This window comes from Pistacia vera, unplaced genomic scaffold (assembly GCF_008641045.1).
Source record: "Pistacia vera cultivar Batoury unplaced genomic scaffold, PisVer_v2 Contig595, whole genome shotgun sequence".
NCBI classification, from domain to species: Eukaryota; Viridiplantae; Streptophyta; class Magnoliopsida; order Sapindales; family Anacardiaceae; genus Pistacia; species Pistacia vera.
In genome coordinates, this window is record NW_022196440.1 from 445,876 (window position 1) to 463,134 (window position 17,259).

General features: G+C 36.8%; 1 pseudogene; it reads left to right on the forward strand.

Moving 5' to 3' along the window:
• On the forward strand, nucleotides 1-5,206 carry LOC116110068 (annotated as a pseudogene).
• The last annotated feature ends 12,053 nt before the right edge of the window (nucleotides 5,207-17,259 follow it).

Consider the following 17,259-nt stretch of genomic DNA (forward strand, 5'->3'; position numbering starts at 1 on the left):
ATGGCGAACCCGACACGAGGCCGTCCCTCGCCACCGTCACGGTCCGTTCCGGCTCTTCCTCCCGCTCGTTCACGCTCTACTCCGGTTCCTCACGGTCCAGCTCCCCTTCTCTCCTCACCCGGTCCAGATCCCCTTCTCGCTCGCGATCTCGTTCCCGACCTTCTCTTCGTCTTCCTCCCCTCGCGTAGCGGCAGTTCTCGTAGCCGCAGTCCTCCGCCCCAGCGCAAGAAGAGGTGACTTTACCATTTTGCCCCTCTATTGGCTGTATTGTGAAACGCATTTCCGCTATTGAGGAAAAATTATAGTTAGTGTGCTTTGTTTCAAGATTTATATTTTATACCTGTTTTTGATCATCAGTGATAGATAAGATGGCTGATTTTAATTTTACCTTCAAAGAAGTGCTACATAATTGGCACTTTATCTCAACAATGGTTTTAGTTACATATTCGTGTATACTTGTTACTAGGTATTGAATAGTCATCTAGTTGTTTGTGATACAAAATGTAAAATAAATTTTTTACTGTTAGTTGTTAATGTTGCGGTCTAGTACTTTAACAAATTTTTAAAAAAAGTTTAGTAATTGAAATTTAAAGTTGTATGGTACAATATAATTGTGTTACATTTGATGGTTGAACTTACCTTTTAAATACTCGTGTTTCCACAGTCCTGCTGTAGGAGCTAGGCGGGGTCGGACTCCACCGCCTCAATCTAAAAGAGCTTCTCCACCTCCAAGGTAAAAACTTAAATTTTTAACTGTTTCTTCAATTGAAATTCAAACATTCATTTTATTTGTTTCTATTTTTTCGTGTCTTTATGTAATTCTGGGCTTTGGAATAGTTCAAGGTTTATGAGGGGTGACAGGCGATGTATAATTTTTTGTAGAGAAAGCTTTAGGGTGTTAGTGTTTGGTTGACTTTTTTTATTTATATTATAGAAAAAGTTTTTATGCTGTAAATATATTTGGTAGCTGTCTAATTATAGCATTCTAGTTTTTGATGTTGAGACTCGTTATAGTTACATTTGAAACTCATTTTTATTGCTGGTAGTTTTGGTGACAATTAAAGTTTTGCTTCTGAAATAGTAGACTTTTTAATTTTAATTTTTTGGTTTTGCTGAAAACCTTATTTTTTTTTTTTTTTTTTACTACTCCTAGAGAAGTACTTTCTAATGTGTAGTTAATTTTGGGGTTTGCTTGGAAAGCAGGAGGATATCTTTGAGATGCTAACAGGACACTCTCAAGCAATACTTTGACAGAATGTGTTTTTCATTTCTGCCAGTTTTTATTTAGGATTTGGGGTTTCACCAAGCATACACTAGCAATTGTTGTTTTAATTTTTTTTGTTACTGTAGATTATACATCTTCCAGAGTCTATATCTTATTCATAAACCTTTTGCTCTAATTTTGCTATCTGGTTTTTGCCCAGATGGCTCATCAATTAAAAACCCACCCTTCCTTTTAATGTATTACATTTTTGACATTTTATCTGTACTGTATAATTGATTTCAGGAAAGCTTCTGAAAATGACTCTCTTGTTCTCTACATCGACTCGCTTAGCAGGAATGTAATGAGGGCCATTAAGAGAATATTCAGTAAGTTGTCTCCATATTTTCTAATTTTTTTTTCTTTGCTCTTTAGGTTTTGTTGTTGCTCTTTTGCTTTTTGGTGGCTATACATTATTTCGCTTTTCTTAGTTGTCTCATGTATTTCTGGTTAAGCTGCTGTGTTTCTAGGATTAAAACTTCATTTTATTACCTGGAAACTATATTTTGCATAGGAATTTTTTTTCTGACTTCAATGATTTTTAATGTTGCTTTAGAGATTTGCTTCTGTGCTTTAGAATTTGGGGTACTATCCTGCTATGCTTGCATGGATGTGGCAAATGGATTCTGTTGTGGCCCCATTAGATTTTTGGTATCTTGTGCTTTTCAAGCTTTTTTGTTTTATTATGTAACTGGTGGCATAGTTTTGGTCTGTGCAACGAAAGGCAAGTGGTTGTTCATATACTCATGGATGGTTGTTACAGACAACTTCTCTGTAGGAGCACTTTTGCCAATAATATTATTTTTTTCATTAAACAAATGAATTTAGGAATTAGTTTTTCAAGGAAGAAGATAGAAAAGAAATAGAAGGAGAAGATTAATAGAATGGTCCTGTACCAATACTTATTATCAAAATAGTCTATTAGTACATCTAACTTTTTGTCATTGTATGGGAGGGTTTTTGAAACAGCTGCACAATATTAGGCGTATAGAAATAAATCTGCTAGATGGCATCAGGGTCTTTGATTGCATCTTAAGTATTGGATTTTATTAATTTCTGAAAGTATTGTGAGAGAGAGATTGTACTCTGCGAGAATGTATAGAAAGTTCACATGGTTTAACGCATCCAGTATACTATAACATTGTAGAACTTCTTTTTGGGCCAGTAGTTTCTTTGGCGAGTGTTTTTTTTTTTTTTAACTGTTGCAACTAAGTAACAAGTAGAATTTTTTGATTATGAATTTATTTTATAGAGTTCTGCCTTTTTTGGGGAGTCATTTTTCATCTACAGGGAAAATTGGTCTTCAGAATCCTACAGAAAAGTACCCATTTTTTATTTATTAATATAGCTTTATTCGTTTAGAGGGAGTTAAGTGTGGAATAAAAATTTTTCATACCAGATGAGGAAGGTTTCCTAGTAGTTGTTCGCACTGGACCAGCAAATTTGAATCTTTTAGGTGTTTGGGGTGGTTTATCTTCGTTGTAGTACAATGGTTGCTGGTAGTTATAAGACTTACCTTACATCATAATGAATTTTAGACTGGGTTATATCTCAAACCAGAGAACATGGGCTGCAGATAAAATATTATATAACTCAACATCCGTAATTAATTAATTATTATGTTATTGAGTATATATGTGATTTTTCTTATTTTATGCATCTCAGTGACAACATATGAGAACTTTATTGAAGGATCCTGCTATCATTATAAAGCTGAAGAAATTTTGCAAGCTAATATGGTTTCGCTGTTTTATTAGGTTATGATTGTTCTGGCCTTGTTTCCTTTTCTTACTTTGCAGGTAACTTTGGCGAAGTTGTAAATGTGGAGCTGGTGATGGACCGTGCAGTAAGTTTATATAAGTTCTTCCATGCTGTTGAATTATTTGTATTTCCCCTGCTCTAATGTTGGTTTGCATTTTTAGGTTAATCTTCCAGAGGAAGTGGATAGTTCAGTTCAAGACAAGGGCAGATGCGGAAAAGGCTCAATTATACTGGATGGTGTAGGTCCAACAAAAAATTGGGTTAAAATTGATTGCTATTGAGAAATGGGATGTTGGAAACTGATGTTTTTAATTGCCTTAATGCAGGCCCAAATTGATGGTAATGTTGTTCATGCGACGTTTACCTTATCTCTGCCCAAAAAGGTTTCACCACCTCCAAAGCCTGTTCCTCTGCTTCAAAAAAGATGCCTAGAACTGATATGTTAGTGCTGATGTAGAGAAGGATGGACCGAAACGACCTAGAGAATGTATGCCACTTTCTGTAGATCTATTTTATGGATAATTACAGTATTTAGTACATATTTAGTAAAAGCTTAACTTTTTACTGTTTATATCAGCTTCTCCCCGGCGGAAGCCACTACCCTCTCCTCGGAGGAGATCTCCTGGACCTAGAAGAGGTGGATCTCCTAAAGACTGCCAGATTCTCCTCCACGTAGACGTGCAGAGTCTCCTGTTCGTCGTAGGTTAGAATCTCCTTATCACCGAGGTGACACACCTCCCAGGCGAAGACCTGCTTCTCCTCCTAGAGGTCGTTCTCCATCCTCCACCAAGGCGGCATAGATCTCCTCCAAGGTTGGCTACTAATCACATTCATTAATTTTTTGCTTGTTTAGTATTGAGTGGTTTTAAAGTGTTTGACTAATTACTGTCCATGTAGGCCCTCTCCCCGAAGAATGCGCGGTAGTCCAATCCGCAGACGTTCTCCGCTTCCTCCAAGGCGCCGGTAATTACTGATTGATTAAGTTGGAAAAATTCAATGGTTAAAAAAGTATGTCAGATTCATGAGGTCCAAAACAGGATAAACCAACATGTAATCAGATAATTTGTTTTAGGCCCAACCCCTAACCAACCCAATGAGCACACCACCCACCCTTAAGCGCTAGTGGTATTTCTTGGATAAGAATATGGCAAATAGCATGGGAGATATAACTTCCATTTTGCTTGAATTTGGAAAATATGAGCAGTATTTTCAGTATAAAGTGAAAGCGAATTCTGCCCTTTATTATGAGGGGCAAGAGAAAGAAAAAGTCACTGTACATGGTTGGGTATAATTCATACTCTAAATTTGCATGTTATAAATGTAATTTAGCATTCAAGCATTTAGTTTCCTAAAATAGATTGCATTATACATTCATGTCACTGGTTCTTATCTCATAAGCAAAGTTTATTCACCAGTTCTCCTCCTAGACGAGCTCGCAGTCCTCCAGAAGGTCTCCACTGCGCAGACGCAGTCGCTCCCCTATTCGTAGGCCAATTCGTTCTCGTTCAAGGTCTCTCTCGCCGTGAGGTCATCTGATTGTCTAAACATTTTCTTGTTGGTGTATTTATCTGTCCCCCTTTCCCCCGCATCGTACTTTCCTTTATACATTACAACTGTTTCAGACTCATTCCAGTTGAATGATAGTAAGACATATGGCATTCACTTTTTTGGGAGTTTTAAAGGGTCTCCAATGAATGTTATTCACTTTTAGTTTGCAACATTCATTTTAAAACTATTAAAAAAAAAAATTGGTCTCTTGTCTTTATCCTTTTTTTTATCCTATGTTTTATTTCATGGTAGAGATAACTTTATTAAAAAGGAAGACAAGTGGAAGTTTATTAGGAAGGAAAGATATGATTCTTGCCCTTTATTATTAAGTTTTTGCTTTACAACCTTTTCCACTTTCTGAAAATTCTAAACATGCATTTTTTGATGATTTTTGTCTAAAAGAGCCGAGTACCAGCTGCAAGACGCGCGTCATCATCCTACTCTGGATCACCTAGTCCACGGAGGGTTAGTGTAATTTGTTTTTGTTTTGAGGTAGAAACCTTCCTTGCTTGATGTCTAATATTTAGCTCCATCTGTCTCTGCATTGTAACAGGTACCCAGAAGGATATCAAGGAGTCGTAGTCCTAGAAAGTAATTTTCTTATCACAATTATATAATGTATTTGGCAAATCATTGGTCCTACCTAATTTCTATATATTATTTATTTATAAATAAAGGGTTCTCTACACTTAACCCTTTTTTTAGCTCAACTTATACACAAACATCCCCATTTTGCCCTTGCTCTTTCTTGGAATTCCATCCATATCCTTTGATTCCTTACAATCACACCCCCATACTAACATATTCTCCATGAAATTTCCTTACATTTTACTCCCTATTTTTCCTGCTAATTAGGGATAGAATGGTCAAATTGCCCTTAAGGAAAAAAAAATCTAAAACTTAATAACACTTTTCAGCAGACTCGTCGCCGCAGCGAAGACAAATCTGTCGCCGCGGCGAAACACTCCAATAGCTACTCCATGGGCTGCAGCACCTCTTCGCCATGACGAAGCTTATTCTTCACCCCGGCGAAGCCTGTAACCCCAAAATTTTGCCAAGTCTTCATAATTTTCAGGGCAACCACTCAACCAAACCAATACATCCATTCAACCAAGGACCAACCAAACAAAAATAACAACATATAAACTTACTTGAAGCTGAATCAATAAACGTTTAAGCAATACAACGAATCTTAACTACGTACCTTAAGTAGGGCGTTACAGGATCTTATTGCTTCAGGAGTTTGAGTTGGAAATTCGCGATAAGAAGGGGCCAGAAAATGTGGTGGCAGATCACTTGTCGAGAATTGAGAGACCAATCCAGGGAAATGAAGAGGAAAGTCCAATTACAGAAACCTTTCCGGATAAGAAGTTGATAAGAGTGGATGAAGCACCATGGTATGCAGGCTTTGCAAATTATTTGTCATCAAGGGTGCTCCCAAGTGGTATGACGTTCCAACAAAAGAGAAAATTCTTCTCAGATTTGAAGTGCTACTTTTGGGAAGAACCATTTCTATACAGACACTGTGTTGACCAAGTGATACGGAGATGTGTCTCAGAGGAGGAGATGAAAAGCATTCTACGGCATTATCATGAGAAGGAAGTAGGTGGCCATTTTGGAGGAACTAGGATAGCAGCCAAGGTTCTACAATCGGGGTTTTATTGGCCAACCCTCTTTAAGGATTCTTTCCGGATGATTCAGGAGTACGACCAATGTCAACGGAGTGGTAATATTTCAAAAAGAGATAAGATGCCATTGAACAACATCTTGGTGGTTAAGCTTTTTGATGTGTGGGGGATCGATTTCATGGGTCCCTTCCCAAACTCTTTTGGGAATTCATATATCTTGGTAGCGGTGGATTACATGTCAAAGTAGGTTGAAGCAGTTGCATTGCCGACTAATGATGCCAGGGTAGTGATTAAGTTTGTGAGAAAGCATATTTTCTCAAGGTTTGGGGTACCAAGGGCAATTATTAGTGATAGAGGTTCCCACTTTTGCAATAGGCAATTGGATGCACTGTTGGGTAAATATGGAGTGACACATAGAATTGCAATGCCTTACCATCCACAAACGAGCGGGCAAGTGCAACTGTCTAATAGAGAGCTTAAAGACATTTTAGAAAAGACAGTTAATGCATCTAGGAAGGATTGGTCACGGAAATTGGATGATGCATTATGGGCCTACCGAACTGCATTTAAGAATCCGATTGGTATGTCTCCCTTGAGGATGGTTTATGGGAAAGCATGTCACTTACCGGTGGAACTTGAGCATTAAGCATACTGGGCAGTCAAACAGCTAAATATGGATTTAAGAGCTGCTGGGGAGGAAAGGATGCTGACCTTGAACGAACTCGATGAGTTCCATCTCGAAGCATATGAAAATGCTTGAATTTACAAAGAGAAGACAAAAAGGTGGCATGACAAGCATATCAAGAATAAGGATTTTGAAGTGGGGCAAAGAGTGTTGTTGTTCAATTCTAGACTTAGGCTATTCCCCGGAAAACTTAAGTCTAGATGGTCCAGACCATTCACAATTACAAGAATTCACTCATTCGGAGCAGTGGAAGTTACACATGAAGAAAATGGCACTTTTACAGTCAATGGACAGAGATTGAAGCCATACATAGATGGGGTGATGAGTTGCAAATCCATCCCAATATGGCTTGACATTCCGACGTGAAAAATTAAGAGAGTCGAGCTTACCGACTATAAACAAGCGCTTCTTGGGAGGCAACCCAAGTTTTTTAAATTTTTGTTCTTCTATTTTTATTTCAGTGTGTTTGATTCTTTTTAATTTGTGTGTTTTAGGGTGTTTCAGGTGAAGTTTCAGCTAATGCAAGGAAAGAAAATGCTCCAGACTTTGCCGCGGCGAAACACATTAGGTAAAAATAAGTTTTGAAAAGTCCCAGACTTCCCCGCGGCGAAGATTGTTCTTTGCCAGGGCAAAGCAACCTGAAAATTTGTGGCAGCTACTGTATTTTATTGCCCAGAAAAAGAATTTGTCTTCGCCGCGGCGAAGAAGGTTGGATGAAATTTCGCTAAGGCAATTTCGTCGCGGCGAAGATTTTTTCTCGCCGTGGCGATTAGCCACTGTAATTTTTCACCCCGTTGAAGTATTTTGCTTCATCGCAGTGAAACCTGGGTTTCAAATTAGGGTTCGAAGAACGAAGAACTTCGCCGCGGCGAAGAATGTTTTCTATATATACTCACTTTGTCTTTTCATTTTCCACACGTTTTTTCAAATACATTTGAGAGAAAAATTTTCCAATTTCAATCCTTTGCCTCCCAAGTGCTTTCCCAACCAAAGTTTTCACTCCTTAACCCTCCTAAACACAAAAACAACTCATTTCAACAACACATTTTTTGAAAATTCACGAAAATTTCAAGTTCAAGAAATTTGGGGCTTTCCAATCTGGGCTGATTCTGAGTAAATTGGTGGCGAATAATCCTTAATATTGGTAAGATCTCAAGTTCCCTAAACTCATTTTCACAAAATTTCAAGTTTTAAGTTGTAGATCTGAAAATTTTATTTTTGGTTAAGTTGCAAATTTTGTGAGTTTGATTTTGTTGAAGAAGGGTTTATTGTGCATGTTGTGATATTGAGGAGTGTGGGTGTTGAGTTTTGGAGTGTGTTGTTAAATTTGGAGAGCTTGTAATTTGGGGGTCTGATTACGAATTTTTGGAAGTGTTTTCAATTTGATTTTTCAGGTTTGAATTGGTTGTTGTGGGGAACCTAGGCTTGAATTTTTGGGGTGCGCTGTGAGTTGAATTATAGAAAATGGCACCCAAAGTTAAGTTGCCATACAAAGGAAAGGGAAAAGGAAAGAAAGTGGACAGCCGCTTTGTGAATGAAGAGGCCCAGAAATGATATCAAGTGGCTATCCAAAGAAGAGATAAGGGCTTTATTCATGAGCGCGGATTGACTGCGAGTCAGGCGTTGGACTAGAGTCGAGGGAGACGATGGGAACTGTTTATGAGTGCTCCTGCACAGTCGGCTGTAGAGCCGCTAGTAAGGGAGTTTTATGCCAATTTCCTGAACTGTGAAGAGGGTACCGTATTTGTTAGAGGGATTGATGTGCCATTTACAGAAGATGTGATCAATAAGTTTTATAACTTGCTTGGGTTTGATCAGTATGAGTACGGAAGGTTTAGGAGGACACAATTTGAGGATAGTATCATTCTTCCAGTCATTGCAAAATCGGATGCAACTTGGTCAGTGTCGAAGAAACAAAAGAAGACCATTAAGGGAACTTCTTTGACACCGATGGCTCGGCTGTGGCAATATTTTGTTAGTGCGAGATTGATGTCGGAAACACACTATAGCATGGTAACTTACGAGAAGGCATTACTGCTTTATTCAATTGCCACAAGAAAGAGTATAAATGTGGGACGAATTATCTTGAACAACATTCATCATGCGGCCAAACCAGGGCGATCAAGTTACTCTTTCCCACATCTCATTACAGCCTTGTGCATTAAAGATGGAGCCAAGGTGGAAGGTGATGAGCAACGTATTGATGCTGCCCCTATCCTCGATTCAGATTATTTTCAGAAGCATCTTGAACGCCCAGAAGCTGAGCAACCAAAAGCAGGAACAAAGCGGCAGAGAACCGCACAAAGCCTAGTCACATCCTCCAGCTCCACAGCTACACAAAAGGAGATAATGCAGCAGATGATGGGTATGATGAAACATATGAAAAAACGTCAAGCTTGGTTGGCTGAACAGACCCAGATGATGTATGAGATGCAGAAGAGTAGCTTTAACAAGCTCAACGTTGACACTTTAGGATTCCAATGGGTCGACTAGGATTCAGATGAGTGGATGGGCTCAGAGTCAGAAGAGGAGGAAGAGGAAGACAAGGGAGGAGAAGAATGAGCATCGGAACACTTGTTTTGTTTTTCTGTATTTTTATTAGTTTTTAGTTGATTTTGTTTTTCATTTCAAACATTAAACTCAGTTTATATTCTTGTTTTGGATTGTTGTAGTCGTTTTAGTTGTTTCATTTTCCTTTAATTTGTAGTTGTTGCAAGGACGAGATTAGGTTGTAATAATGGACACCACAGTTTCAATTGTTTTGACAGATTTTGGGTGATGAAAAAGTCAAAGACTGGGTGTGCACTGTGGAGCAACACTTCACGGATTGACCAGGGAACTTTCTCGTACCTTTGTTAATTTTTTATTTTCTATTCCTAATGTATGCATAATGGGACATTGGGGACAATGTCATCTTTTGTTTGGGGGTAGGAAAATTAGAAAAAAATTTTGATTTTGTTTATTTTACTTTGGTTTGATTGTTTTTGCCGATGATGAATTGTATAAATCAATGATGCGAATTGGATTGTTGAGAAATGTTAAGCATTGCTTCAAATTTAGGTTTATTGACTGAATTTTGGTTGAGGTTTGTTGAGTGGTTCAACCACCATTTTCGCTTTTTCGGCATGCTTAGATTCATTTTATGTACTTAGGTAAAGTTTGATAATGTTAGTGGACTCTAGAACCTAGTAGAGAAGTGCTTGAGGCGAAATTCTAGGATTAGACATGGTTGAGGAGATGATTAGGCATTCTTTTTGGAACGTTTGAGCCTTTCTAGCCGACCTACGAATGAAATTGTCCCTAGTCACCCGTTTGAGCCGTATGAATCATTATTGCTTTATTTTTCTTGGCAACCCAAAAATTGTCTGATCCTTTAACCCTAAACACTCTGTCGTACCCTTAGGAGAATTCGATCCTAATGCAAACACAAAGAACATGAAGAGTTGTACGAATAAACTAAAAGAATAGTTTGGGGGTTGTGAGAAGGGCAATAAAAACAAAAGAGGTAGTTCACCTCAATTCAATTGATTTGTTATTAGTTTGATATCATAAAAAAAAAAAAACGAAAAACGAAAAACATTTGCCAAGTTTAAGGGTATATCGGCTGGAAACCAGTAACCGCCTTAAAAACTGCCTGGCAGTACTTGGCGACCTCTGGTGTAACAACGCCACGTACACCTTAGACGCACTTCCCCGCCGCATATATGGTATCATAAATAAGAAAGATACAAGTTTGAGGGTTGTACATTAGTGGAGACGTTGAGTGGTGGTTGAGAAGAAGTGGAGTTCAATTTGATTTGAGTGTTTGCATAAGGAAAACCGAGTTCTCTTACTTTGTATTTCATATCCTTTTTCTTGGAACCCACTTCCCGAGCCTAGCGTTACAAGCTTATAAAGACCTGCTGATTCTTATCTTTGTCTAGTCCTCATTAGTGGAGAGTAGTTCGATATTTAGGCTTATGGAGTCTGCCACCATTTGATAAACTTTGCATTCTTGCATAAAATAATCTGGGAAGTCGGAAGGTGGATTGAAGTGGGGATTACCTACTCGGGGGACCAATTGAGAAAGAAAGTCGATGCAACTTATAACTTCTTGGAGTGTTAAACATTTTTCTATTAATAATTTTGCAACAACTTTTGAGATTGGTATAAATTCTAGGCAGTTGTTTTGTGAGTCGAGTCTTTTGTTTCTCTTATTTAATTTTTGTCATTTGCTGTTTTGTGTTTTTGAACGTTTGTATTTTTCGTTTATCTTGTTTTGTACCTGATGCTCAGGGACGAGCATGTCCTTTGTTTGGGGGTATTTGATAATCCGAGGATTATACTAGTTTATTTAAATTTTTAGGCCGGATTTTAAATACTTCTTAGTCTATTTTTGCCTAAATTGCGACTTAATTCCTTACATTTCGTGTTTCAGGTTAAAATGGAAATTTTGAGCGAATAAAGGCAGATTTGGAGTTTTTGGACTCAGAAGCACGCAGAGGGCAATTTTGGAATTTTAGAAGGAAGCTTCGCCGCGGCGAAGGTTGTTCTTCACTGCGACGAAATGGGCCAAACACGCACCAGATTCAGCTCCTTTGTCGCTGCAGCGAGATTCCTTCTTCGCTGCGGCGAAGTCTACGTACTCCATTTTTTGTAAAACGCACAGTTTCGTGTTTAGGCTAAGTTGTAATATTTTGGGCGAGGTACAAAAGAAATACTCAGTCTTTTTGTTGAGGGCGTTCGTGGAGAGATAGAGAGAGTTTTTACATTATTTTAGATTCAATTTTTTTTGTGATTTTGGATTAACAAAGTTGGAAGATTCGAGGAAACCAGTGGATTCATCAATTTGGGGAGATTCTTTTCCTTTTCTTTTGTTTCCATTATGTTGAACCTGGAGTTTTTCATTTCTTTTAATTGTTTTATAGATTTAGCCATGAACTAACCTATTTTGGGTTAGGGTTTTGATGTAGTTCGGATTCTAATGGGTTAGAAAGTTGATGATTATTAATTTCATATGATTTTGCTTTGATTGTGTGATTATTCTATTTTTATTGTTTATATGTGACGAACATGATGAGATTGAGAGATAATTCATGTTAAGCTTCTTGGGTAATCACTGTTGTATTATTGGATGCTAGAGATAGATTTAAGAACCGATGAAATCAATGTAGGATTCTTGTGCTTAATGAACTTAGATTTATTAACTTTCATTTTGTTGGGTGCGGAAGGTTAATAGGGAAGAGTAGGACAACATAGCCTGAGAAGGTATGTTGGACACTTTAGAGAGTTCGATTTACAATCAATGCATGAGAATATGAATTTAGTTTAATTCTTAAGGTTTAACCCATAGAGTCCGAATGAAGTCAAAACCCTACCCGTTTGTTTGAATTAATTTTATCCCGTTTTAAATCTGCTTTCATAGTTTAAGTTTATTTTAGTAAAATTTTGTTTTAATTATAGTTTAAATTGCTCCCTTTAATCCAAAAGAATTCGATTTCTTCAACTTGAAAACGGTAGAAAACTTAGTGCTTAGCAACAATCCTCTTGAACCGATACTCACTCATCATTATATTACTAGTGCGGCTAGTATACTTGCTATATATTGCATGTTGTAGGAAACACGCATCAATAATTATATTTAAGAAAAAGTTGTAAATTTAGTATCTTTTAATTGATTAACCGAACAAAACATAATTTAAAAGGAAAAATCTAAAAGTACCATGGAGGGCATCAATCACACCATCAACACTGTATTTTATATCATTTATGACCTTTTTTTTCCTTACCAGTCTTTGAATTAATTATAATTAGTATGCATACATACATACATACATACACACACACACACCACCATATACATATATTATATAAAATCAATAATGCTTAATGTACAAACAAATCTTACAAAGATTTGTGTACAAACTGACGTGACAGAAAATGAATGGAAGAATGAATATGATGAGTTTGACTTTTTGTACTCCTCTTCCATTCATTTTCTGCCACATCAGTTTGTACATAAATTTTATAAGAATTGTTCGTACATGTAGCATTACTCATATAAGATTGTATAACAAAAACTTACTACTTTTGAAATAAAATTATTATTAATTAGCTTAAGCACTTGTGGATACCTTACTCACTATTTTTAAAGTAAATGTAAGTGTTCACAAATTATTAAAAAATTGGTTGATGATAATAATTTCCTTGAGATCTGATAAACAATAAAAAATTCTTTTAAGTTTTTGAAAAAACAAAATTTCTTTATTATTTTAATTATTAAAATAAAGCATAGAAAGAAATTAGATAGATCCATTAAATCACAATATTATGAAATCTGACTTGACTTATTAATAGTTCATTAAAAATGTTAGAATTTTATTTATTTATTTTAAATTCAGGGTCAAATGCATTAACTTTAAAACAAGGTAAAAAAAAAAAAAAAAAAAAAAAAAAAAAAAAAAAAAAAAAAATAATATAATAACTGAATTCGGCCCAATCAGGCCCATTACGCTATTACTTGCCAAAGCAAATCAATTCAAAACATCCCTGTCCTCCTATCCACTGAAGCGAAGTGAGGTTTATCTAGGGTTTCCTCTCTCAACTGCTCGCATGGCGAACCCGACACGAGGCCGTCCCTCGCCACCGTCACGGTCCGGTTCCGCTCTTCCTCCCGCTCTCGTTCACGCTCCTACTCCGTTCCTCACGGTCCAGCTCCCCTTCTCGCTCCACCCGTCCAGATCCCCTTCTCGCTCGCGATCTCGTTCCCGATCCTTCTCTTCGTCTTCCTCCTCCTTCGCGTAGCGGCAGTTCTCGTAGCCGCAGTCCTCCGCCCCAGCGCAAGAAGAGTGACTTTACCATTTTGCCCCTCTATTGGCTGTATTGTGAAACGCATTTCCGCTATTGAGGAAAAATTATAGTTAGTGTGCTTTGTTTCAAGATTTAATTTTTTACCTGTTTTTGATCATCAGTGATAAGATAAGATGGCTGATTTTAATTTTACCATTCAAAAGTGCTACATAATTGGCACTTTTATCTCACAATGGTTTTAGTTACATATTCGTGTATACTTGTTACTAGGTATTGAAGTAAGTCATCAGTTGTTTGTGATACAAATGTAAAATAATTTTTTACTGTTAGTTTAATGTTGCGGTCTAGTACTTTAACAAATTTTAAAAAATTTAGTAATTGAAATAAGTTGTATGGTACAATATAATGTATGTTAGTACATTTGATGGTTGAACTTACCTTTTAAATACTCGGTTTCCACAGTCCTGCTGTAGGAGCTAGGCGGGGTCGGACTCCACCGCCTCAATCTAAAAGAGCTTCTCCACCTCCAAGGTAAAAACTTAAATTTTTAAACTTGTTTCTTCAATGAAATTCAAACATTCATTTTTATTTGTTTCTATTTTTTCGTTCTTTATGTATTCTGGGCTTTGGAAAGTTCAAGGTTATGAGGGGTGACAGGCGATGTATAATTTTTTGTAGAGAAAGCTTTAGGGTGTTAGTGTTTGGTTTGACTTTTTTTATTTATATTATAGAAAAAAGTTTTTATGCTGTAAAATATATTTGGTAGCTGTCTAATTATAGCATTCTAGTTTTTGATGTTGAGACTCTGTTATAGTTACATTTGAAACTCATTTTATTGCTGGTAGTTTTGGTGACAATTAAAGTTTTGCTTCTGAAATAGTAGACTTTTTAATTTTAATTTTTTGTTTTGCTGAAAACCTTATTTTTTTTTTTTTTTTACTACTCCAGAGAAGTACTTTCTAATGTGTAGTTAATTTTGGGGTTGCTTGGAAAGCAGGAGGATTCTTTGAGATGCTAACAGGACACTCTCAAGCAATACTTTGACAGAAATGTGTTTTTCATTTCTGCCAGTTTTATTATGGTTTTGGGGTTTCACCAAGCATACACTAGCAATTGTTTTTTAATTTTTTGTTTACTGTAGATTATACATCTTCCAGAGTCTATATCTTATCATAAACCTTTGCTCAATTTTGCTATCTGGTTTTTGCCCAGATGGCTCATCAGATTAAAAACCCACCCTTCCTTTTAATGTATTTACATTTTTGACATTTTATCTGTACTGTATAATTGATTTCAGGAAAGCTTCTGAAAATGACTCTCTTTTGTTCCTACATCGACTCGCTTAGCAGGAATGTGAATGAGGGCCATTTAGAGAAATATTCAGTAAGTTGTCTCCATATTTTCTAATTTTTTTTCTTTGCTCTTTATTTTGTTGTTGCTCTTTTGCTTTTTGGTGGCTATACATTATTTCTGCTTTTCTTAGTTGTCTCATGTTATTTCTGGTTAAGCTGCTGTGTTTCTAGGATTAAAACTTCTTTTATTTCCTGGAAACTAATTTTGCATAGGAATTTTTTTCTGACTTCAATGATTTTTAATGTTGCTTTAGAGATTGTGCTTCTGTGCTTTAGAATTGGGGGTACTATCCTGCTATGCTTGCATGGATGTGGCAAATGGATTCTGTTGTGGCCCCTAGATTTTGGTATCTTGTGCTTTTCAAGCTTTTTTTGTTTTATTATGTAACTGGTGGCATAGTTTTGGTCTGTGCACGAAAGGCAGTGGTTGTTCTATACTCACTTGGATGGTTGTTAAACAGACAACTTCTCTGTAGGAGCACTTTTGCCAATAATTTATTTTTTTCATTAAACAAATGAAATTTAGGAATTAGTTTTTCAAGGAAGAAGATAGAAAAGAAATAGAAGGAGAAGATTAATAGAATGGTCCTGTACCAATACTTATTATCAAAATAGTCTATCTAGTACATCAACTTTTTGTCATTGTATGGGGAGGGTTTTGAAACAGCTGCACAATATTAGGCGTAATAGAAATAAATCTGCTAGATGGCATCAGGGTCTTGTGTTGCATCTTAAGTATGGATTTTTATAATTTCTGAAAGTATTGTGAGAGAGAGATTGTACTCTGCGAGAATGTATAGAAAGTTCACATGGTTTACGCATCCAGTATACTATAACATTGTAGAACTTTCTTTTGGGCCAGTAGTTTCTTTGGCGAGTGTTTTTTTTTTTTTTAACTGTTGCAACTGAATAACAAGTAGAATTTTTTGATTATGGAATTATTTTATAGAGTTCTGCTTCTTTTTTGGGGAGTCATTATTTTCATCTACAGGGAAAAGTGTCTTCAGAATCCTACAGAAAGTACCATTTTTATTTTTTAATATAGCTTTTATTCGTTTAGAGGGAGTTAAGTGTGGAATAAAATTTTTCATACCAGATGAGGAAGGTTTCCTAGTAGTTGTTCGCACTGGACAGCATTTGAATCTTTTAGGTGTTTGGGGTGGTTTATCTTCGTTGTAGTACAATGGTTGCTGGTAGTTTAAGACTTACCTTACATCATATTGAATTTTAGACTGGGTTATATCTCAAACCAGAGGAACATGGGCTGCAGATAAAATTATATAACTCAAACATTCCGTAATTAATTAATTATTATGTTATTGAGTATATATGTGATTTTTTTTTTTATATGCATCTCAGTGACAACATATGGAACTTATTGAAGGATCCTGCTATCATTATAAAGCTGAGAAATTTTGCAAGCTATTGGTTTCGCTGTTTTATTAGGTTATGATTGTTCTGGCCTTGTTCCTTTTCTTACTTTGCAGTACTTTGGCGAAGTTGTAAATGTGGAGCTGGTGATGGACCGTGGCAAGTTTATATAGTTCTTCCATGCTGTTAATTATTTGTATTTCCCCTGCTCTAAGTTGGTTTGCATTTTTAGGTTAATCTTCCAAGGAAAGTGGATATGTTCAGTTCAAGACAAGGGCAGATGCGAAAAGGCTCAATTATACATGGATGGGTAGGTCCACAAAAAAATTGGGTTAAAATTGATTGCTATTGAGAAATGGGAGGTTGGAAACTGTTGTTTAATTGCCTTAAGGCAGGCCCAAATTGATGGTAATGTTGTTCATGGACACGTTTACCTTATCTCGCCCAAAAAGGTTTCACACCACCTCCAAAGCCTGTTCCTGCTGCTTCAAAAGAGATGCTCCTAGAACTGATAATGTTAGTGGGGCTGATGAGAAGATATGGACCGAAACGACCTAGAGAATGTATGCCACTTTCTGTAGATCTATTTTTGGATAATTACAGTTATTTAGTACATATTTAGTAAAAGCTTAACTTTTTACGTTTATAATCAGCTTCTCCCGGCGGAAGCCACTACCCTCTCCTCGGAGGAGATCTCCTGGACCTAGAAGAGTGGATCTCCAGAAGACTGCCAGATTCTCCTCCACGTAGACGTGCAGAGTCTCCTTCGTCGTAGGTTAGAATCTCCTTATCACCGAGGTGACACACCTCCCGGCGAAGACCTGCTTCTCCTCCTAGAGGTCGTTCTCCATCCCCTCCACCAAG